The 22,266-nt window shown below is 57.8% G+C and overlaps 1 protein-coding gene across 1 annotated transcript in view; it reads right to left on the bottom strand.

Moving 5' to 3' along the window:
- FAM222A (family with sequence similarity 222 member A) overlaps positions 1-17,500 on the bottom strand; it is a 59,304-nt gene extending 41,804 nt beyond the window's left edge. Inside the window, exon 1 of the mRNA XM_065904557.1 lies at positions 17,394-17,500. The gene's annotated coding sequence lies outside the window, so the exon portion shown is untranslated. The remainder of the gene's footprint in view (positions 1-17,393) is intronic.
- Between the last annotated feature and the right edge of the window lie 4,766 nt (positions 17,501-22,266).

Genomic DNA, 22,266 nt, shown 5'->3' with positions numbered 1-22,266 from the left:
TCCAAATGTGTGATTCCCTGGCTCTCACCCACCTTGTGCTGAATGTCACCCTACCTTGACCCTCTCCACAGCCCCCCACGAGGAAGCTGGGTCCAGAGAGACTGCCTGGCCTGCCCAGAGGTGCACAGCAGGGAGGTGGCCAAGACTGGGGACTCATACACCCATTTCTAGTCCACTCCGAGGTCAGGCACATAGCAGATGTTCAACAAATCCGCACTGAACAGACAGACCATACGCTGCAGCCCTTCTTTCCTGACCACTCCTTGCAGACCCAGGGCTCACGGCTCCCCCAGCTCCTCTCCAGTCCTCTGCTCCGGCCCCAGGAGTCTCCCCCACCATCATTTCACTGCAGAGTTGACCACTTCCATCCAACAGACCCCTCCACACATCTGGAATACCCAGGCCCCCACAGAACCAAGCCGGTGTTCGTCAGTGCAGGAGGGTGAGCAGAGAATGGGCTGGAGGCCACACTGGCCTTGTCCCAAGGATGAGGTGCAAGGGATGGAAAGGCTCTGGATGGAGGGGAGGGCTGCTTCCTCCAGCAGCGATGATGCGCTGGAGCCACGTTGCATCCTGAGAGGTGCGGGCACAGCCATGCCTCCCATTCTCCCAGGGGGACAGAGGACGAGGGCTCCTCCGAGGCCACATGGCAAGGTTGGGGCGTGAAGCCTGGTGATGGGGCCGTGCCAAGGGAGGGCTGGGATTCCAAGTGGGCACCAGCCATTCCCGGGGTGGGCTCTAGGTCACTGCCCCCTGGCCCTAACTGTAGGCCGAAGCTGATGTCGGAGGGGCCATCCTGAGGCCAACGGAGTTAACCCCCTACCACCACCACCGTCAGGACAATGCCCTGCTGCTCCCCACTGTCCAGACCTGCGAGGCACATCGCCCTTTAGCTCCAGACCAGCAGCATCCAGGAGGGAACAAACAGCACGGGGTCTAAAGCACGACCCAGAACTGCTCCGTTTGAACCCCAGCTCTGCCACTTGCCAGGACGGCTCTCTTGAGTCTCACTGAATCCCCTGGGGTCTCAGTTTCTCCATCTGTAAAATGAGGCTAGAAAACTCCCCTTCCTCGTCCCATCACGGTGAGGACCACGTCGCGTGATGTGTGTGTCGTCAGCGTGGTCACTCACCCGGGGGCAGTGCTAACCCTGCTGCCCGCTCAGCAACTTCAACTCGACCGCCCACTGGGAGTCCACTGCGTGGCGATGTCCACCCCCAGCTCTCATAGTCATGGGCCAGAGACGACCGCAAGGGGCTTGGAGAGGGGAAGGGCTCTGTCTGCGGTCTTGCAGTGCAGGGGGAGGGGGCTGGGAGGCGTCCGCAGCCCTGGTCTGGGGGCCCCTGGGATCCAAGATCTTAAACCCCAAGTCCTTCCAGCACTGCTTCTCCATCAGCTCCCAGGGACAAGCGCCCAGTGCGCACAGGTTCAGGTCGAGGGGACTAAATCTCCCACTGACAGAAACTGCCTGAGCACTGGCAGTGCGCCAGGCTGCAGGGACCCGGAGAAGAATCAGAAGCAGCAGCAGCGATCAGGCACGTGCCCAGCAACCCCATCCCCGGATCAGACGGAGCCTCGAGGGAACCCAGACAAGAGGGGTTGTTTCCTGGGACGAGCAGCTTCCTGGAAGAGACAGGCCTCTGGGCCCCCTTGACTGTGGGCTCCGGGGGGTGCAGCGTCTGGCTCGGAGCCCAGAGGCACCCAACCGGGGCTCCTCTGAAGAGTCAGCTGAATGGTGTGGGGCCAGGAGGGGACCCCATCCCACGGGCAGATGCCAGAGGCAGGACTCTGCAGGCATTCACTCACTGAATCTCCTCATCTCCCTGAGGAAGGGACTGTTATCATCCCAATCTTCCAGGAGGGGAAACTGAGGCACAGAATGGGAAAGCCCCTTGGCCAAAGCCATCCAGCAAGAAACTGACGCATCAGGGATTGATCCATTTGGCTCTGCCATCCTGACCACCACAGCCACAGCCGTCGGCAGGAGACAGCACACAGGGGAAAATGCACCCAGGTTGGAGGAGCGGGAGGGTGGGGCCTTGGAGGCCAGCAGGCTGAAGCGTCTGACATGTGACCCGCAGACAGGAGGAAGTCACAGAGACGGTGTGGTGGTTACAGCAAGGGCGCCAGAGCAGATCGGTCTAGGTCCAGAGCCCAGCTCTTCCACTCACCAGCTGTCCAGCCTCGGGCAGGTCAGCTAGCCTCTCTTGCTTCAGTTTCCCCATCTGAAGAATGGGCTTCAAGTTCCATGAGGCTGAATTTTGGCATACATTGAATTTCATGTGTTTATTCAATTGGAAAAGAAAAAAAAAAAAGTAAAGACAGTGAAAGCTGGTGGACTCAGCGCCCAGCCAGGTTTGGGGACAATGGAGTTGCTGGGCCAAGGGCACATGTTGGCCCCGGGCAGTGGCCCAGTCTGGCCCAGTCCAGCTCAGCCAGGTGGGTGCCGGGCCTGGGGAGGGGCGGCGTCTCCCAGCCTCGCTGGGGCAGGCGCCAGCATGTGTGTGTGCACGGCTGTGTGTGTTGCTGCAGCAGCTTCTATGCAAACATGTTAATTTGTTTTCATTTTGTGTTTTTTTTCCCTCGCAGGATAATTGGGTGAGTTTGAAGTCTTGGCGAGGCTGCTGATTATAGCTATTTGGGTGGTGCCCTCAAGGGGCTGGGGCCCTGCCTCCTGCCTCTGGCGGTGAAGGCGGAGGCTGGGGGTGCCTTCGGGGGCACGTGGAGCTGCCGCTGGGTTCTGGGGGCGCTCTTGTTGGGCAGGGGTGTGGATAGGGAGGGCGGGACACCCTAGGACCCCCACCCAGATGACATCGTATCACTGAAGGGTGTAAATGCCACCCACAAACATCTTTTTCTTTGCCCTGTTGGCTGCAGTAAAAAGAAACTGTGATGTGGTTGCCAATATTGAAAAGAAGAACTAAAATTCCACCCAAAATTCCCATGGTCTGGTTTCTCTTGAAAACTAACGAGAACTGGCAGCTCTGGAGCCCACATTCCCACAAGACCCAGTGGCAGCTGCTTTGCTCCTTGTGTCACCTGGCTGGCCCCTGCGGGCACCGGAGTTTTCCACCCGGTGGGGGGCTGGGGAGGGCACCAGGTTTGGGGTCGGATGGTCCAAGGCTGCAACAGAGGCTCCGCCCACAGAAGGTGTGTGACCTCAGCCCGCACCTGCTTCTGGAACCTGGAGCCTCCTGTCTCATCCATAAACTCCCCGTCTTCCCCTGGGAGGATTAAACCCAGGTGGCTGAGCTTTCAGGACGAAGCATCATAAGGGCTCAGCAGTGTTCGCTCCCCTGGGTGGAGGAGGGAGACCTGGGGTGAGCCCTGCCTGATCCGCGGGTGTCCTGCACTTGACCCCAGCCTCAGAAACACAGCCTCGTCATCCATCTGCTTGTATCTGTTTCTGCCACGAGGCCAGGCAGGGGCCCGGAGCCTGACGGCCAGGGCTGCGTCTTTGTTTAGACGTCACTGAAGGCCTACTACGCACCACACTGTGGATCAAGAGTGAGGAGAAAGAGGTCGGGGCTCTGGCATCGGTGAGTCGGGTACAGGGCCCAGGGGAGGGACACGAAGCCCCTCTAGGGGAGAGGAGAGTTGGAGTCACTTATGCAGAGAAGGCGCGTGATTGCCCACATGAATGTGGGGTGGGGAAGGTGCTCGACGTAGGCACCCCAGCCTGAGCAAAGGCACAGAGCAGGGTGTGGCCTGGCGGGTGCGAGCTGGTCCCAGGTTCCTGGAATGTGCCAGGGGAAGCCACGTGGCCTTGAGGGCGGCTGGGCCTCCCACAGGCTGGGCTGACAGACAGGACTTGCTGAGTGGCTGCAGTGGGCACCTGTCCAGCAGGCCGGGGGGAGGCCAGGAAGACACTAAGGGTTGGGGTTTCTGGGGAGCCACCTTCCCTGTGTTCCTGGGCTCCTTAGGGCCCTGGGACCCTTGACTGGCCACTTCAGAGTGATCTGAGCCTCAGTTTGCTCACCTGCAAAATGGGGCTACGGCAGGGACCCAGTGAGCTAACCTGTCACGTGCTTGTATTCCTAAGAGTTACCCTCACATCCCTGCCGCCCACCCACTCCCTTGCCCTCTCACCTCTCCCAGGAGGTGGTAAAGGATGCCCAGAGACCCCAGACCACCTCTGTGCAGCCTGGTGTGTGCAGGTAACTGAGTTCAGCACATTAGCTGCCCCCTCCCCGGCCCAGATCCCTGATGGTCCCGGGGGTAGATTCTATTTCATTCTCATTTTTAAGCTAAGGGAAGGGAAGCTCAGAGAAGGTTTAATGAGAAGGGCAACCCTCAACAGGTTCCTGGGCTTGGTCTCCACTTAAAGCTGCAGCCACTAGCCCAGACCCTGGCCAGGATGGAGAGATGGATGGATGCCTGGTACCCTGTTGCCCAGGCAATAGAGACAGCCGGCAGCCTTTCTCAGGCCACCCCGACAACTGAGGCAACATCTCAAATTGCAGCCCTGGACCCAGGGCACACAGGGCAACTCCAGGGGAAGACAAGGCGTTGAAGTCGGCCCAATACTGGCCCCAGGACCAGCTGTGTGACTAAGGCGAGTCGCTCATCCTGAGCCCCAGTCAAGGACTACTGCCCTTGACTTGCAGGACTGGTGGACTGTCTGGCCCGTTGCTGGCACACACTGGCCTGCGGCAAATCAGGTTAGTGGCTGACCTTGGCTTCTCTAGCAGCCAGGGGTTCCCAGGAAACAAGAGGAAGGCAAATAATGGCGGAAGGAGGTGGCAGGGAGATGGCAGGCTCCCCGGCCAGTCCGCTGGGGGTGGCTGCAGGCCTCTGTGGAGGGCTCAGGCCTCCCGGTCACACAGGGTGGCAGCTGGCAGCACCCCCGCCCCCACTGAGCTCCGCACAAAGGGGCCTCTGTTCCTGCTCTGAACATTTGTCCCTGGCCGGCTGGGCTGCACCGCCCTCACCCCACTCCCCTGGTTGCTCCGCCTGGCCCAAGCCGGACACAAAGGCCGGCATGTCCCTACAAAGCCAGCCTGGCCTCAGAAGACCCCATCCACAGAGAACTAGAAAGCTCAAAAGGGTGGATTTGTAGAGCTGACCAGGCCTCCATCCAGGCCACAACGAAGATGGGGCTAGACAGGAGGAAAATGGCTTTGGAGCAACCGAACCTGAATGTGGCTCCAGCTTCCCCACCTTCTCGCTCTGCAGCCCTACATCAGTTCGGTCCTCGGTTTTCTCATCTGTACAATGGGGGCAATGGCGACAACCCACCCACCGTCCTGGGGGTGGAGGGTTTGGTTAGGTATGTGAGCCTGGCGTGCACCCAGCACCTCAGATGCAGATTAGAGGCAATTAGGGGTGGGGGGAGGAGGCAGCTTCTCCCTCCCCATAGACCACTCCCCTCCTCTCCTCTCCTCCCAGCAAGGTCCATCTGCGTTGGTGCTGACCCTCAGGCCCCGGTCGGAGCCCCCGACTGCCTCTGGCCCATCTGCAGGCAGCAGAATAACAACAGCCACTGCTTAGGAAAACAACTACTGTGTGCTGGGACTTGTAGTTCCATCACCTCTTTTTGACCCTCCAGCTATTCTGGAAGGGCATACCAGGATGGGCTCCACAGGCCAACGACCCAGGTCCAGCGATCCCGGCTGCGTGACTCTGAGCCTCACGCTCCCTGTTGCTAAGAGCTGCCTGCCCTCGAGAGGTTCCGGTGATGATGTCATCGACTCAATGGACATGAGTTTGAATAAACTGTGAAAGATAGTGAAGGACAGGGAAGCCTGGCACGCTGCAGTCCCCGGGGTCACAAAGAGTTGGACATGACTAAACGACTGAACAGCAATAACTAAACGAGAAAAAGTCTGCTTTGGGACTTCCCTGGTGGGCCAGTGGCTAAACTCTGTGCTCCCAACGCAGGGGGGTCGGGTTCGATCCCTGGTCAGGGAACTAAATCCCATATTCCGCAACTAAAGATGCCACAGTGCCACAGCTAAGACCCAGAGTAGCCCATTCCAACCCCCGCCTCCCCACCAAAAACAAAGCCTGCTTCGTGCCTATAGACCAGAGCCTGGCCCCGGCAAGCTTGAAATCCTGACCTACTGGGCTATGACTCCCAAATCAGATAGGGAAACTGAGGCCCAGCTGGCATGCTGTGGGCGGGCAATGAACGCTATACCTGACGCGTCATCCTAGGAGGTGGAATCGGGGCTCCCAGTCAAAGTCGGGTGGGCACTGAGCCCCTCTTTTCTCCTTGAGGACTTTGCACATCAATTTTAGCAGGATTTTTTTTCTTCTTCTTGCTTCACAGTCATTCTCTGCCTGTGGAGGGCAGGGCCGGAGACCCAGGCCTGGAGCCGGACCCAACTCCCTGGCTGACCCCCGGGAGCCCTCACGCTACCGCACAAAGTTCCCCCTTCTCCCACCCACCGGCGCAGGGCAGCCAAGTGAACGGCAAAGTCCCGAGTAATTAAGCCGGCGCGCACCATCCGGGCGCCCGGGAACACTGTGGAGTTTCCCTTTTATGTTTATAGCAATTGTATGAAAATGTGCAACACGGAGCGGCACCAGCTGACAAATGAGACGAAACAGACAGGATTCCGGGCCGGCTTTTTTCCGGGCCTGATTGGCATTAATTGTGAGCGTTTACAAAGCACAACTCGGCGCCTGACATTTGCTTCAAGCGAACGTTTCCTTCTAATAGTTTTAATGATTACAACGGGAGCTGGTGATCACTGCTGGGCGGGGACTGGGCTGCCTGGTGTCTGGCCTGGGCTCCTGCCAGGGGCCTGGCTGGTCCATGCTTGCCCACGAGGTCCCACTTTCCCCATCACCTGTTGCAGGAGGGCTGCACCAAGCATGAGGCCTGGAGCTGCCAGCTTATGAAGGTGATGGGGAAACCTACACTCACAGGGATCCTGGGGCAGACCCAGGGGATGGGGGGGGCAGGGGAGGAGGGAGGAGCATGAGGACTCCTCTAGCTCTGAGGCTGGAGAGGCTGAGTTGCCTCAGCTTACAAGGGACTAGGAAGGACCCCACAAACACTGCCTGCTGTTTGCTGTGTGGCCTTGGCTGAACTCCTTGCCCACTCTGGGCTTAACCGTCCTCACCTACAATGTGAAAGTCCGAGACATGATCAGATCAGGGTTCTGGTTCCCCCTCAGGCTTCTTTTCAGCTGCATAACCTTGGGAGAGTCCCTGGCTCGCTCTGAGTCTCAGTTTTCCCCATCAGTAGAATGGAACTCATTACCCCCATAGTTTGCAGAGTGGTTTCTAGATGTCAAAAAAAAGGGTGTAAAAACCCTAAGTTTCTGGCAGGCCGGGAGCCTGTGTTTCATTCCCTCCCCCAGAGAGTCTTCCAAATATCTTGCTCACACATGCGTTCATTCATTCACTGACTCATTCACTCACTGACTAAATGTCGAGTGTCCTGCTTAGGAACTTGGGAATACATCAGTGAACAAAGACCCTCCCTGGGTCAAGAGAGATGACAGATATAGAGGCTTTTCATATGCAGTATCGCATCCATTTCTTACCTCCATTTTACAGATGGGAAAACTGAGGCACAAAGAGGAAGCAGCAACAATCTGACGTCCCCTAGTTGGGATGAGGTGGTGGTGCAGCGATAGGAACCTGGCAGGTTGCCCCAGGGGCGAATGCCCTCAGATGACCAAGCCCACCCAGCCCTTCCTGAGGTCTGCTGACTCCCTGGAGAGGCCTCATCTGCCCAGCCAGGCTGGGTACCAGGGCAGGAGGCCAGGAAACCGGGACCACTGGGAAGATGGGAAGTCTGTGAGGCCTGGGTGACCTGGGGGAAATGAATTCCTGCAGCTATATCTCCTGGGCGAGAAACGGAAGAAGAGGTGCCTCATCCATAAGCCCCACTCAGGCCCACATGTATATCGACCCTACGCACGGCCCACTCTGTGCTGAGTCCTGCTCTGCAAGTAGCATTCTCGGGGTGGCTGGAAAAAGAACAGTAGATACTTGGACAGCTCCACGGCACATGCAAAGGCCCAGCGCCCAGAGAATACCCAGTGGGTGCAGGAACTTCCGGCAGTTTTCTGAGGACCCCCCCACACTGCGGGCTCCTCTTAGCAGTCAGGCCCCAGGGGTCAGCTGACCCCTGCCCTGCCCCACCCCCTGAGTTTGCCAGGCCCACAGTGAAGGAAGCCGCCCACGGTGGGTCCCAGTTCCATGCCTGCCTGCAGCCAGAAAAACCCTAGCGACTGTTTCTTTGGGAGTCTGTCTGGGGGATGGGACAGGGAGAAACACTTTTTTTTTTTTTTAAACAGGGATTTTTTTTTTTCTCTCCTTTTGCATATGGTGGCACAGATGGGCCCATGATCCATAAAAACTGTTTGCAATTAAACTCCCACTTTGCATGGCTGGATTTGTCAGTCGTGTGAGCCACGAGCGCGGGGCTCCACACTGCCGGCGAGATGGGACTTGGGGCAGGGGCGGGGCCGCATTCTGCAAGACAGCGCGGAGGCCCGGGAACCTGCTCTGGGCTTGGGGCCCGAGCTGACGGGGTGTTGAGACGGCCATGCCAGCTCCCTCTCTGGGCATCCCCCAGCCCTCGCCAGGAGCCGGAGTGTGGCCAGGAAGCCGGGGTGGGGCTTGGCAGGGCCTCCCTGCCCAGCAGAGACTTGGCCAGTGCTGGGTGCCCCGGCTGCGGGGGTAATGAGGATGGAGACAGTGCAGGTAATTATCCCTCAAGACCCCGCCAGACACTGGGGCTGGGACCCAGGACAGGCGGGAGGGTGGTCGGGCATTGCAAGCCGTAATGGACGTCTAGCAGGCAGAATGCAACGCCAGGTTCAAGGCTGAGGAGCCAGGACCTCTGGCCCAGTTGGCAGAGAGGGTCTCGAGTGGTGCCAGGAAGAGGTGCCAAGGGCCAGAACTGGCTCCATCCTCACCCCCAGGGGACCTGGTGCCGCCTCCTTGCACATCTTTGAAGCAGGTAGGAAAATCAAGGCAGTCACTCAGAACATCTCCAGGGCCTGGGCCCCCCCTTGACACACCTAGGGGCTCTCTGCATGTGGAGCCTCTTCCAGAGGCTTCCAAAATGGGGGTAAGGGGTCTGCACCCCTTCCACTAGTCCCGGCCTCCGAATGCCAGCCTGCTGTCCCAGCTGCCGCGCCGGTATGCCTGCTTATTTGGGTTAACGAATGCATCATTTGGCTTGGGGAAATCCTGCATTCACTCATAATTGTTCCCTGATGAAAAGAAGGCCCCAATACCCCCTTTCCACCACCTCCCTGCCCCATCCAAGCTGGAAAAGAAAAGTCATAAAAATAGCTTGTTATCTCACCTATTGAGGCTCCGACTGGATGTTACTGCTAATTGGGTATAACATCCTTGTCTTGTTCTCTTAGAAGCTAAATCAAGAAAGCGCCACTGCTGCGAACTAATTATATCTCCGGCCTGCAGCCTGCAGCTTGTCTCTCCCTTTATTGAGTTAAAAAATGGTCATGAACCTTCATCTTTTATCCCCCCATAAGCGCTGGGTCCAGGCTGCCTGCCACGCCTGGCGGTGAAAAGAGCGGACAGCCAGGCGGGAAGGTCTAAGAGGGCTCTGGGGACAGGCAGCAGGGGCGGGGAGTGTGGGAAGCCCCCACCCCAGGTACTTGCCCCCAGGCCTGGTGTTCAGCTTTTCCTGGAGAGAGGGACTCGGCCTCTCTCCCCCTTGCAGCTGGGGAGGCTAGCTACGCGTGTTTCCATCCAGCGAGCATTTTCATTCATTGATTCATTCAACAGACATTTCTTGGATGCCCCCCTACTATATGCCAGGCAACGATCTAGGCTAAAGTTTCCAGCTGACCAGAGGTAGCCCCAAGCGTCGGCTGACCTCACCCAGGGTTCGTGGAGGTGCTGATAAATAAACTTAGGACTGGGTCATTTCCTCTGCTCCAAAAGTTGCCATCATTCCTGACTATGGGAGGGCCGAGGCCACCATGGTCCCCTCCCCGCCGACATTCCAGTCACCTCCAGCCTAACCTAGTCCTGCAACCTAAACACTCCTGCCTGTAGCCTCTGAGCTGCTTCTCACGCTGTTCTCTCCACCCCAAAAGACCCCTTCCCTTGCCCAGAAGGCCTAGCTCTGCCGGTCAGATGTCCACTGACCTTTAAGGCTCTGGCCTTTCATGACACCTCCTCCAGGAAGGCTGCCTGGTCTGTACTGGGCTGTGGACTTCCAGACCTGGATCAGGATGATGCCAGCTCAGCCACTCAGCAGGTGCGTAACTCTACTCTACTTATTGGCTCTTCATCTCGGTTTCCGCATGTCTAAAATGGGTTAAGACTTCTTCCTAAGACTGTTGAGAGGCACGCTGTGGGTGCTTCTGAGGAATGATGAATGAGAGGATGCCCAGGAAGGACCTGACTCTCGGGAAGAGCTCAATAAATGCCATTATTATTATCCAGACTGAAAGCATCCTGAATATGCTTGAACACTCCACGCTGAGCGTGTGCTGGGATGTGCAGACAGGGACGTGGGTCTCTCTGGGAGCTGAAGAGACAGACTCACACCTCCACAGCCCTCATGGTTGCAGAACCACCCACATCCTCAGGAGACTCCCCCAGAAATCCCTCACTCTGATACCCTGGTCCTCTCAACCCTGCAGAGATGGGTGGAAGGGACCCCTCGAGCTCACGGAGGCCAGGCAGGCAAGCGGCCTTCCTTCATTCAGCTCATAGGCCCCTGCTGATGGACTGGTGCAGCCTGCCCTGAGCCTTGGCAAGAACCCAAGGTCAGGGGAAGAACTCAGTGGGGGGAAAGAGGGCAGCAATTGATTGGCGATGTCTGCCAAGGGCACAGCAGTCTAAAGCAAGTCAGACCTGCCACGGATCTGCCATCCTTGACATTTTACAGAGGACACAGCTGAGGCCAGGCTGGAAGGTCACTTACTCAAGGTCATGAGCTCATAAAAGCAACAGCTGGCCCGGAACTGGATTTCCTCAGTTTCTGCCCAAGGATCTTCTCGTGACAGCCCCACTCAGCCACTGGCCCTCACAAGCAGGGGACTAGTAAAAGCTTGTGCCGACCTGACTTCCCTTGTGGTCCAGTGGATAAGAATCTGCCTGTCTATGCAGGGGACACAGGTTCAATCCCTGGTCTGGGAAGATTTTATATGCCACAAGGCAACTCAGCCCAGGTACCACAACTATTGAAGCCTGCACGCTGTAGAGCCCATGCTCCACAACAAGAGAAACCACCACAGTGAAAAGCCTGCACACTTGCCGCAACTAGAGAAACCACGCACACAGCAAGGAAGATCCAGAGCAGTTTCCCCCCAAAAATAGACTTAATACAAATAAAAAAGCTTGTGTGGATGACGAAGGGGAGTCTGTTGACCTGCAATGTGGTCCTGGGCTGTTGCTTCACCTTGCTGAGCCTCAGCGCCTTCACCTATACACCAGGGACCAAAACACCCTTCCCGGAACCATAAGAGGATTAAAATGCCAAAGTGGAAAGCTCTGTCTGGCAAACAGATGGCCAGTAGGGTCCTATGATCCCCGTAATCGGTGAAGTGTTTAGACAGAAGTCCCCAAAGCTAACAACAGAGAGTACCTCCTCCTCCAGGGAGCCTCCCTGGCTACTAAAGCTGGAAGTAGTTATTTCCACCTCTCATTTCCTAGTGGGCTTTGGAAGGCTGAGGGCCCCAGAGGGCAGGGGCCCCATCTGTCTTGTTCTCTGTTGTCACCTTGCTCCTGGCACCATGCCTGCACACTATGAATTCCTGTATTATGGCGATCCACCCACCATACTGGGATGGTGTGTGTCTGAGACCTCATCACCTTTCAAGGCAACTAGGCTTTTTCATCTGTGCATCCCCAGCTCCTGGCAGGCAGCCTAGCACAGAGCAGTGAATCTCCCTGAATGAACGGATGAATAAAAAGCCAAAATAGCAGTTCCTGTTTACTGCCCACTTGCTGTCGGTTCCTGCCAAGCCGCACAGCTGCCCTCCGAAGTGGACCTCTGGCCCACCTGACAGATGAGGAGACTGAGGTCATGTGGGAGCGGACCAGGAAAGCCGAGCCGCCAGTTCAGGCCTGAGGACTGCAAGCCAGGAGGCCCTGCCACCTCGGCTTCTCCCCGTGCCAAGCGCAGGCCTGGACTCTGCGGGGCAGCTGCCCCTGCCTTGGCAGCGAATCCTGGAGCCGACAGCTGGTGGCTGGATCTCCCTCCTCCTCCTCCAAGGGAGGCCCCGCCCCACAGACTCTGGGTCATTAAGTCCTGAGTCATTAAGTCCCCATCCGCAGGAGCCTGTTCCCAGTCAGCCCCGGCCTTACCCCCTGACCCCCGGGCCTTTGTCCCCAGTGCCCTCTGCACAACGGCAGGGGCTCCCAGGGCCCCAAACAGCTGCTGCCGACGGGATGCTGGTTTGCTGTGGGGCCAGGAGGACTGGCTGGGGCCCGGGACTGAGCCCACCTAGCTCTGAAAGGCTCAGTCTGAGTTCCCCCAAACTTTCCACACACTCAACCTCATCCCACCCACAAGCCGGTGAGAAAATTGCTATCATGCCCTTGATGAGGCAAGTGAGGCCCAGAGAGGTGAGGTGACTTGTCTGAGGACACACAGCCAATGAAAATGGAGCCAGGGTTCATCTCAGTCTGCGAAGCCCAACAAGGCTGGCAGACTGGCCTAAGGGCACCCAGATCACACTGCACCCCTCCCCGCCAGGCACCTTCACTGGCTTCTGGCTGCTCCTCTGGACAAACCAGGTACTTAGCTCAGCACTCGAGGCCCTGCTCACTCTTGTAGCTTAATTCCTTTTAACCTCCACCCTCCTATAAGCTCTCCCTGCCCTTCTGGTCATGCCCCTGCATTCTCCAACTCCCTCCCAATGACATCCCCATTCGCTCCACAATGGGCAGATCCAGCCAGTCCTCCGGGCCCAGAGCAGAAGCCTCCTCTATCAGAAAGCCCTCCACGACCAGCTGCAGTTTCCCACGTGCTCAGTGTCTCTCCTCCAGCCCTACTTTGGCTCTGTGCAGAATTCAAGTCAGTTGCAGACTCATCTTAAGCCCCGTGGAGGCTGTGGGCCATCTGATCCCTTACAGCTTTGCCACCTACACAGTGACTGGCAGGGTACCCTCAACCCAGGCTGATGCCCATTGTTTACTGAATGGAACCACAAAGGGGCAGGGGAGAGGGGAGCAGGAACCCACGCTTACCTTTCCCCCCTCTTCTCACTGCCCATGCTGCACCCCTACTTCTGGCCATCATGCTAACATACCTCACACTTCTGCCCCTCCCTGGCTGTGTGACCTTGGGCAGTAATGTAACCTCTCTGTGGCCCTGTTTTCTCCTGGGTCAAATGCAGGTAGGAACAGCACCTGCATGTCTTAAGGTTATGACATAAACCCTGGGAGGTACCAGACAGGAATGATTACTATTATTATGTCTGTCTACACCCCACTTCAGTGGCCAGCACATGAATTTAAGAGTCAGACAGACTTAGGTCCTGACCACTTACTGGATGTATAATTCCGGGCAGGAGGCTAGTCCCCAGGGCCTCTATTTTTCCCATCTCTAAAATGGTACTAACTCCATCCCCAGGAATGCGCCTCCAACTCCCCAATATCCACAACCCGCCTTTTGTTCCAGGCATACAGTAGACATTCAGATTATTTCTCAACTAACGAACTAAACGGTCCAGGTGGGAGGAATCCATCCGGCTTCCAGCCTCCCCGCTTCCACCCCACCCCCTCCAGCCTCCAGAAACCCCCTACCCACCCCCAGCCCGGGCAAGACTAAAATAGTCATTAGGCAGATTTCAAAAGATGTCAGTAGCTTATAATTATAGTCGACATCCTTCTGAGATAAAAGTGATTACCTTGGATGCAAATCACTTAGCAACCAATCAGGGCGGTGGGCGGCGCCCACGGAGGTGACCGGCCGGCGCACAGCCCGCCCCGCACCGGGAGAGAAAGCGCACAATAGCTCTTGACACGCAAATGGGTTAACACAATAAAGGCGGCTCCGGCCGCTGCTGGGGGAGAGCAGCAATTCCCGGCCCGCGGGAGGTAATAAAGCGGCCCTTTTGTGCGCGCCTCCCCGTTCTCACCCCCGCCCCGAGCCCAGAGGAATCTCCGCCTGATTGAATTACGGTTCATGAATATGAGCTGCTCTGCTCGCTTCCTCCCGGTTTGCGAGGGGCTGGAGAGAGGAAGGGGCAGAAGGGAGATTGGGGAAGGGGGCCCCCTGGTCAGGCCCCAGGCCCCCCGGGACTCAGATGCGAGCCACGCGTGCTCAGCAGGTGGGGTGCCCTGGGAAGGCGGGTGGGAGACCCAGCACAGGGAGCTGGAAAGATGAGGGTCCCTGACCTGCCCCTAGGGTCTTTGATCTTTGGCTCCAGACGGGACTGGAAGAGCCATTCAAGGCCCGGGTTCTGCGGATAAGGCCACCACTGGCCTTGAGCATGTGCACTTATGGAAGGCTTGTGATACGCCATTGCCTGTCCTCAGCCCTCCGCGAATCCTTTAACACAGACGCCGTCCTCCTCACCGATGAGGAGACTGAGGCTCAGAGAGGCAAAGCTACTCACCCAAGGTCACACAGCCCACAAGCTGGCTTTTAATCACAAGCCCCTGGCTGTTAAGAAACCCAGACTAGCCCAGCCCTGGTCCACAACTGTGAAGCTCAGAAGGGATAGGAGGTGGGTGAGCTTATATGGAATTAAGGCCTGTGATAAGGATTACTGCGGGGTGGCGGGGAGGTAGGAAGCTAACCTTGAGAGAGGAGACTGCTCAGAGGTTTCTGCCCCTCCCTGCATGGGACTGGAAGGGATGTCCAGGGTCACTGTCCGAGTCAGAGGAGCCCACACTGGATTTTCTCCCCTGCTTAAATCTCTCCTATCACTTAAAGTCTCTGGGACAACCCCCCACCTTCACCCCAGGGCCACCTCGTCCCCTCATCCAGCATACCCCAGCACTCAGGCCTGCTACGTGGCCCACTCCCAAGGCCCAGAACACTCTGCTACTCCCCTGCCTGGCCTGAGAGTCACATGGCCCCCCTGCATAGGGCCCTTCCTGACTCGCAGACTGAGTGGGAAGCCAAAGCTGCTCCACCAGCATCCTGTCTTCGCCACCAGCTGAGGGCCAGCCAAGGGGGTCCCCGGGTTTCAGTGTGGGAAGACACGTCGGTGAGGCCAGACTCCCTCCATAGCGATGGCCCCTGACTCGTAGGGGGACCCTGGCTAACAAGTGGCAGTGCTTCCCTCTACCTACAGAACGGGGTGGAGGGGGGGCCGGTGGGGTGGGAAGACCTGGGGACTCAGGAGTCAAGGCAGTTCACAGCTGAACCTCTATGGCTGCCTGGCTGAGCACCTCTGTTTAAGCTTCAGTTTCCTCATCCGTAAAATGGGACAGCACATGAGCTACTGTAAGGAGTCACCGAGATCCTGTAAGATGCCTGGCACAGGGGGAGACGCCGGGTAAGCTGGCATTCCCTCCTGCTTGTCGCCTAGTGTTGTTGCCAAGCCCAGGGAAGGGAACAGAAGGAATTGCCCAATTCTGACAGCCGCTCCCTCCGCCTTGGCTGGGGAAGTGTAAATACTCCACGGAAGACCTCCAACTGCCTGTGTTTGTGGGTCTCTGGCGCACACTCTGAGTTTGTTTCTAAACTGGGAAGCTTTGAGAGGCGGCACAAACAGCCCTTCTGCCCACCTCTCCCATTTCTACCCCCATCTGCCGTTGCTCTGTCCTTGGAAGCCTGTGTGTTTAACGACACCGTTTCAGGTGAAAATATCTCCCTGCCAAGCACCCCCCCCCCCCAGCCCGCCCCAAGCAGATCCACTGATATTTATCGACTAGTTGTGTTAATCTAGCTAGAGAGCCTGGCAGGAGAACACAGTTGGGGGGGGGTGCTCACTGCGTAGAGACGGGGCCTGGCTTCTCGTAATGACCTCACACGCACTCCCCCTCTGCTGTAACCCCACTCCACGCCCCTGAAGCAATGACACAGTTCTCTAACCCTTTCCTAGAAATGTGATCACAGCCGTTTCACCCACATCCGACACCAGCAGCAATTGCTGGAAGGAACTTAGAAGGGGAATCAAAGAGCCGGCAGCAAAATGCTGCTCTGGGCTTCACAAGGAACAGGGCCAGGGCTGGGGTGTGGTGGGGAAGAGAAGGCTGCTGCCCGACCCCCGTCCAAGCTGGCCCCTGGCAGGGGCACGCTTATCCAGACCTTGGCACCAATGGGCCTGACTTACCCTCCATTCAACTTAATGAGCACCACACTGTGCTTGTCAAATCATCTTAAACTCCAACAGGAGAGTGGGGCAGTCAGGAGTCCAGGCTTGACCAAGGTCCTGTCATCTTGGGACTGAGCAGCAGGGGTAACCGCTGGGATTGGAGGGGCAGCAGGCAGCAGCTTCTCTGTTCCTTCCCTGGCTGGGGGCGGGGGGGGGGGGGGCGGTCATCCCTGTTTCCCTAGGCAGAAGCAGTCCGATTTAAGGCTGGGGGCCCGCATCTCTCTGGAGACCCTGAGAACTTCAGCCTGGGGTCAGGAAGCTGTCCTCTTTTGAAGCATTCCTTTTGAAAGCACAGAGTTGCTCAGCTTGGGAGTCCTGTGCCCCAGGGCACTGCCAGGCTATACTGGCAAAGCTAAACACCTGTCTTTGGGGGGGGGGGAGCATTAACAGGGACAGACAGCGGGCACTGCCTCCCTCCCCCACCCCATCAAGGCGCTGGGGATTTAGGTCAGAGGACTGCAGTTGCAGGTGGGGGAAGTCTGTTTTCACCCCTCCAGGACCCAAAGGCATCCAGCCTTGCCCCAAGTTACCACGACCCTGCCCCCTCCGGCCTTGGGTCAAGACAAGTCGCGTTGCCACGGCAACCCCAGTGACGTCAGAGACCTGGCAGTGACGTCACAGGCGACCCCACTGGGGAACCGCTCGTCCCGGCGAGTTCTTTGTAGGAATGCAGGCAGCCAGGTGAACCCTGCTATATAGTCTAGCCTCAGAGGGCACAATCGCCAACGTAGCCACAGGCATGGTCGGGACTCCATGTCCCCTTCTGAGCTGATGGCCCTTGAAGAAAGATTCCAGAGGCTACTTGGGAGAAGCCCAAGGTGTCCAGTGCCGGCCCTAACCCCTCTAAGACGCGGGAGTTCCTGGGGAATTTTCAGACGACTGAGCTGCTACCTTTGTCTGTTGGCTTTAGGGGTGGGGTGACCTTTCCTCTCCGGCAAACGCCCCACCCAGGGCTCTGCCGGAGTCCTCACAATCGGCCCCCAATGTCCACTCTAGCAGGCAGGCCGGTCTAGACAAGTTGTGTGCGGAGGGGGCGGGGGGAGGGGAAGGGGCAGACAAGGATGCTTCAGGATCCCCCACAGCCCAGGGCCTCTTTATTTCCAATCCGGCTGCCCCGACACCCGAGAGTGCCCCCAGCTTCATCCTAGAAGCCAGCCCCGTGGCACTCACCGAATCAGCCAGGCCGTCGAAGGGCACCAGGTCTCAGCGGGGACGACTCTCCGCTTGCTGGGTTGCAGCCATGTAGAGGTGGCAGAGGCTGCCTGAGGAAGCCCCCCTTGGGGGCCGATGCCTCTCTCCAGGTGGGAAGGGACGCTGTCGGTGAGGTCTATCCAGGCTCCGGCCCGCGCCGTCCGAAGTCCGGGGTGGGGGTTCTTTCGGCTCAGCGGGGGTCGTGCCCGCCCGGCACCCGAGCCGCTCGGGCGCTCAGGCGGCGCATCCTCGCCGGGGCCTGTGCTCACCGCGTCCGGCGGGCGGCGCTGCGCCTCCCCTCCGGGTCCTGATCAGGGCTGCAGCTCCCCGGGGCGCCCTCTCCGCCCGCGCCAGGAGCCCGGCGGCCGCGGCCCCTCTAGCCGGCCCCAGCTGCAGCTTGTCTTTGTTGCTTCCTCTCGCTCGACCGCCTGCCCGTGGCTTGCAGCTCTCTTCGCCCGAGGGTGGGGGTGGGGGGGTCGTCTCCTCCGAGGCTGCACGCACCTGCAACGGCCCGGCTTCTCGCCGGGCATGCACCGGCCCCCGCAGGTTGCAAAGAGCGGTGGCGAGAACGCACCGGCCCCTCCTCCTCCTGCTCGGAGCCCCGGGTGTTGGGGGAGGGGAAGCCGGAGAGCAGCAGCAGCCGCGGCGGCTGCAGCGGGCGGTGGAGGCTCGGGTGCAGCCCCGGGGGCAGCCCCAGGGGCCTCGGTGCCGAGAAATAACCAGTCCAAGTGGCGCTGGGCGGATGTGGGGACGGCCCGGAGAATGGTGCACTGGGCGTTCGAGCTCTCGAGCTGCAGCAGAAGCGGCGCGCGCCGGGCTCTCACGCGCCCATGGCCCCCGGCGGCGCGCTGGAGCTCCCGGGGCCTCAGCCTTACGCCGCCTGGCGCGCGCCGGCGCCTCGCCTCGCCTCGGGCCCGGGTGCCGCGCGCCGCGCCCCGCAAGCGGCGTGCCCTGCTCTTCGCCTCCCCCGGGTGCCGCGCGCAGCCTCTCAGCGGAGCCACCGGCTCTGCTATCCGGCTAGCTGCTCCGCTCCGGCCCGACTGACAGGCTCTAGCGCCGGCAGCCGCCGCCGCGTCTCGCCCCCCTCCCGCCCCCTGGAGCCTAGTCCAATCAGTGGCGGCCGAGAGGCGGTTACCAGGGTGACGCGGCGCCGCGTCCTGCGGGGGGCGGGGCTGGGGGCCGCCACGCGCGCTTTTCGCGGCAAAATTCAAAGGCCGGCAGGGCGGCTCTCCAACCTCCTCCCCCAAGCAGGGGCGAGGCGGGGCCTGCCTCGCGAGGACTGCAACTCCCGGCCTGCAGCGCGCCGGCGCCGGTTGTAGGGGCCCCGATTGGGGGCATAAGGCATGCTAGTACTTGTCCCTTTGTCGGGAACCAGGAAGAGTGGAAAAATCTGTATCATTTTATTGAGCACCTATTCGGTAGCACAAGCTAGGTGCGTTCTGTGCATTGTTTCACTTATTTTGGGAGACACCCCAATGAGGAATTTGTTAAAAAAATAAATAAAAGGAGCTAACACTTATGTAACCAAGTACTTTACAGAATCCTCACCCACAACCCTATTAGATAGGTATTATCACCCCCATTTTACAGACGAACAAACTGATATAGCAGGCACTATCATTATACTTACAACTTACAGAGGAAGTTGAGGCTAAGAGACGTGAAGTGACACTCCAAAGTGTTTTTGCCCCAGTCTTGCTGTTGGCAGCAGCGGATTTTTGGCATCACAGCTGAGATGTGTGGAGCACTAACTACATAACCAGGCCCGATGCTGAGCTCATTGTAAGTTTCACTTCAGGAGATCCTCACCACACACGTGGGAGGTAGGCACTGGTGCCCCCTCCCCACCACTTAATAGATGGATGGGGAAACAGGCACAGTATCACCTGAGGTCCCAATTTTGACTCTATCAAACTATATGGCACCTTGTCTTTTACTTTCGAAGCAGTTTAATAAGCTCTCATTGCTTCTGCCTGATAGCTTCCCTGCAGGTTGGCCCATTTAGCAGTCCCATTTTACAGCTGGAGGAATTCAGCCCTGGGAGGGACATTTCCCTCAGCTGTCATATGTCCATCACACAGCAAGTTGAGGAGCCTGCTTTCCAGGAAACTTCTCAGGATCCCTAAAGAAATGCAAAGCAGCAGCCAGAACTCCTCCCACCACACTCAGGCTGTGTCTGTGTGACCTTCCCACCCCACACAACCCCAGTCCCACAACACCTGGATGGGATTCTAGCTCTGGCCTGTGGACTTGGGAATTTATCTTCCTGGTTCTGTGCCTCAGTTTCTTGTCTGTGCATCACAAGGACCTTATAGGCTGGTGTGAGAGCAGACTGAGTTATTGCTTGGAAGAGATTTGGAACACAGTAAGTGCTCAATAAATGCCAGCTTCAGAGGGCTCAGAGACCTTGGCAAATGTACCTGGTGGGATGAGCTGATTATAGCCGGGCCCTAGCCTACTTCTAGGAGCCAACCCACACCTACCCAGAGCCTGGGAGAGGTGCCCACCGGGGAGATCCAGCGCCGGCTCAAGTAGGCCACCCGCCGCCTTATGTAGGACAGATGCTGGCCCTGTTTCAGGCTGCCCGCCATGCACGCCATTCCCAGCAGCTCCTTGACTCCAAGCCCTGCTCTATTTCTCCCCCGCTGTCCCACCCACACCCCCCAGGTTGGGGGTGGGGAGCTGGAGTGGGGGAGGGGGTTCACCTGGAAACATGATCTGGCCACCAGCTGCTTCAGCTCCTGGGCCAGCCGCCAGAGCTGCAAGTGACGTCAGGGTGGGTTGCCCAGGAAACCGGCTGGGTGGACTGGGTGTGGACAGGTGGGGAGAATGCTTGGTGGACCCGGGTCAGGTGCAGGGCAAGGGACAGCGACAATCAAAACTTGGGGAAGAGAGGGCTGGAAGGGGAGAAGAGGGCAGGGGTACCACACCACTGCCTTTGCAAAGTTTGGGATTTTTTTCCTATGGGAGGTTACCATGATTTAATACCTACTGTGTGCCAAAGCGCATGCTCAGGGCTATTTATATCATATATTTCTATGTCCTTTTACACTCACTGCAACCCTGTAAGATCTATTCTGTTAGTATCCACATCTTACAGTCAAGGACAGCCACGTGACTTGCACAAGGTCACGAGATGAAGGATCAGGACCCCAAACACCAGAGCCCCTGACCTTGATTTATCATGCTCTGTGCCAGCCACTGACTGACTGTGTATGACCTGGAGGGCAAGTTTCTTCTCCTCTCTGGACCTCAGTTTCCTCTGCTGTTAAAATGGAGGGTGGGGCTCATAACCCAGTCCTGACAGTCAGACTCTGGAGCTGGCACCCACTTCCCACCTCAGTAGTTTCCAAAGACCCCCATATAATTCCAAAGTGCTGCCAGGAGAGATTAGGTGATCTCAAAAGGCCCCTGCACCTCTGAAGGTCTATGAGTCCATGATGTGCTAAATGGTGTGATTTCAGGCCTCAGTAGGTATGTAGGGATCTCATCTTTCAGGCATCCCTCTATCCCTCCAGGCAGCTGGATGTCCCCAGAGCTGCTCACTTATACCCCATATACAGGCTCAGTGCCACCATCCCACACCTCTCCCCAAAGCCCACCTCCCTGAGGTCAGACCCTCATACTACTGCCCCCTAGCCTCCCAACTCTCAGCCTTGATCCAGCCATTCCTTCCTCTTGGTTGTGTCCAATAACTCCACATTATGTGAATGGAGCCGGCGTCAAGATGGATTTGCCACGGTCCATAGAACCACCAGGCGGGTCAGCCCCTGAACATTGTGCTGGCTCCAGCCAGGGGTCCAAGAGGCCTCAAAGGGGAAAGGAGACAAGGGAGCACCTCGTTCCTCACTGTACTGTATGCCCCCTACACTGCAGCCTTGCTAAAATATCTGCACATCCGCCCAGCTGTGTCTTCTGGCCTCCAGGCCTTTGCCCAGGCTGTCCCCTCCATCTAAAATATCCTCCTTCCTAGGTAGCTGATGCTTGTTCCAACTTTGGATTTCAGTTAGGCTGCCACCTCCTCCAGGAAGCCTTCCCTGACTATTGCCCTCCAGGCTGGAGCATTTCCCCTTTCATAGATGCACTCAGTCTGTGTCATAAAGGCCCACTTATGTGTCAGTCTTCTCCACCAACCTGAGGCTCTGTGAGGGCCGGGGCTGCATTCAAACTGCTTTATCTCCAGCATGGGTCTAGCATACAATTGGCACTCAATACAAGCTTGTTAAATTCATCTCTGAATCGATGGATGGATGTAGATGTAGCCCAGGTTTGTGTTTTGCTTTCTTATAGAGGAAGAGCAGGGAAAGGAAGAAGGGCGGTCAGATGGACTGGGTTTGAATTCTAACTCTTCAGGTTACCAGCCTTGTGACTCATCTGCTCTGTGCCTTTACTTTCCCATCTGCGAAGTGGGGTTAGTTGCCACCTTGGTACTGCTCAAGGGACCTGGAGCCTGGAAACCTTGTGCCCATGCTCCCACACAGATAAGGTTTGTCATAACATGCTCACTGAGGCCTGATTATTCCCCCTTTAACTCTGCTCACCCATTCATTCATCATTGCCTAAGGCCCTGCCATGAGCGAGGCCCTGGGAATGTAGCAGTAACCCAGATGCAGCCCCTGACCTTGAGAAACCCAGGTTCCATGGGGGGGCAGACAAGGTGTCTAGCAGTTATCACCCAGGGTCACACGGAAGGAAAAAGACAGAGCAGGCCCCTGAACCAGCTGATGGGCTAGTGATGATGGAAAGGCTGATCAGGTGTCCTGGGAAAACTGAGGAGGGAGTCATCAAGGGCACAGGTGAGAGACAAGTTCTCTTGGCCAAGGGAATGGCCACTGCAAAGGTCCAGGGTCCC

The sequence above is a fragment of the Muntiacus reevesi genome, chromosome 13 (assembly GCF_963930625.1).
Source record: "Muntiacus reevesi chromosome 13, mMunRee1.1, whole genome shotgun sequence".
NCBI lineage: Eukaryota > Metazoa > Chordata > Mammalia > Artiodactyla > Cervidae > Muntiacus > Muntiacus reevesi.
The sequence above is the reverse complement of the archived record's forward strand: the minus strand, read 5'-3'. Positions and strand labels throughout refer to the sequence as shown.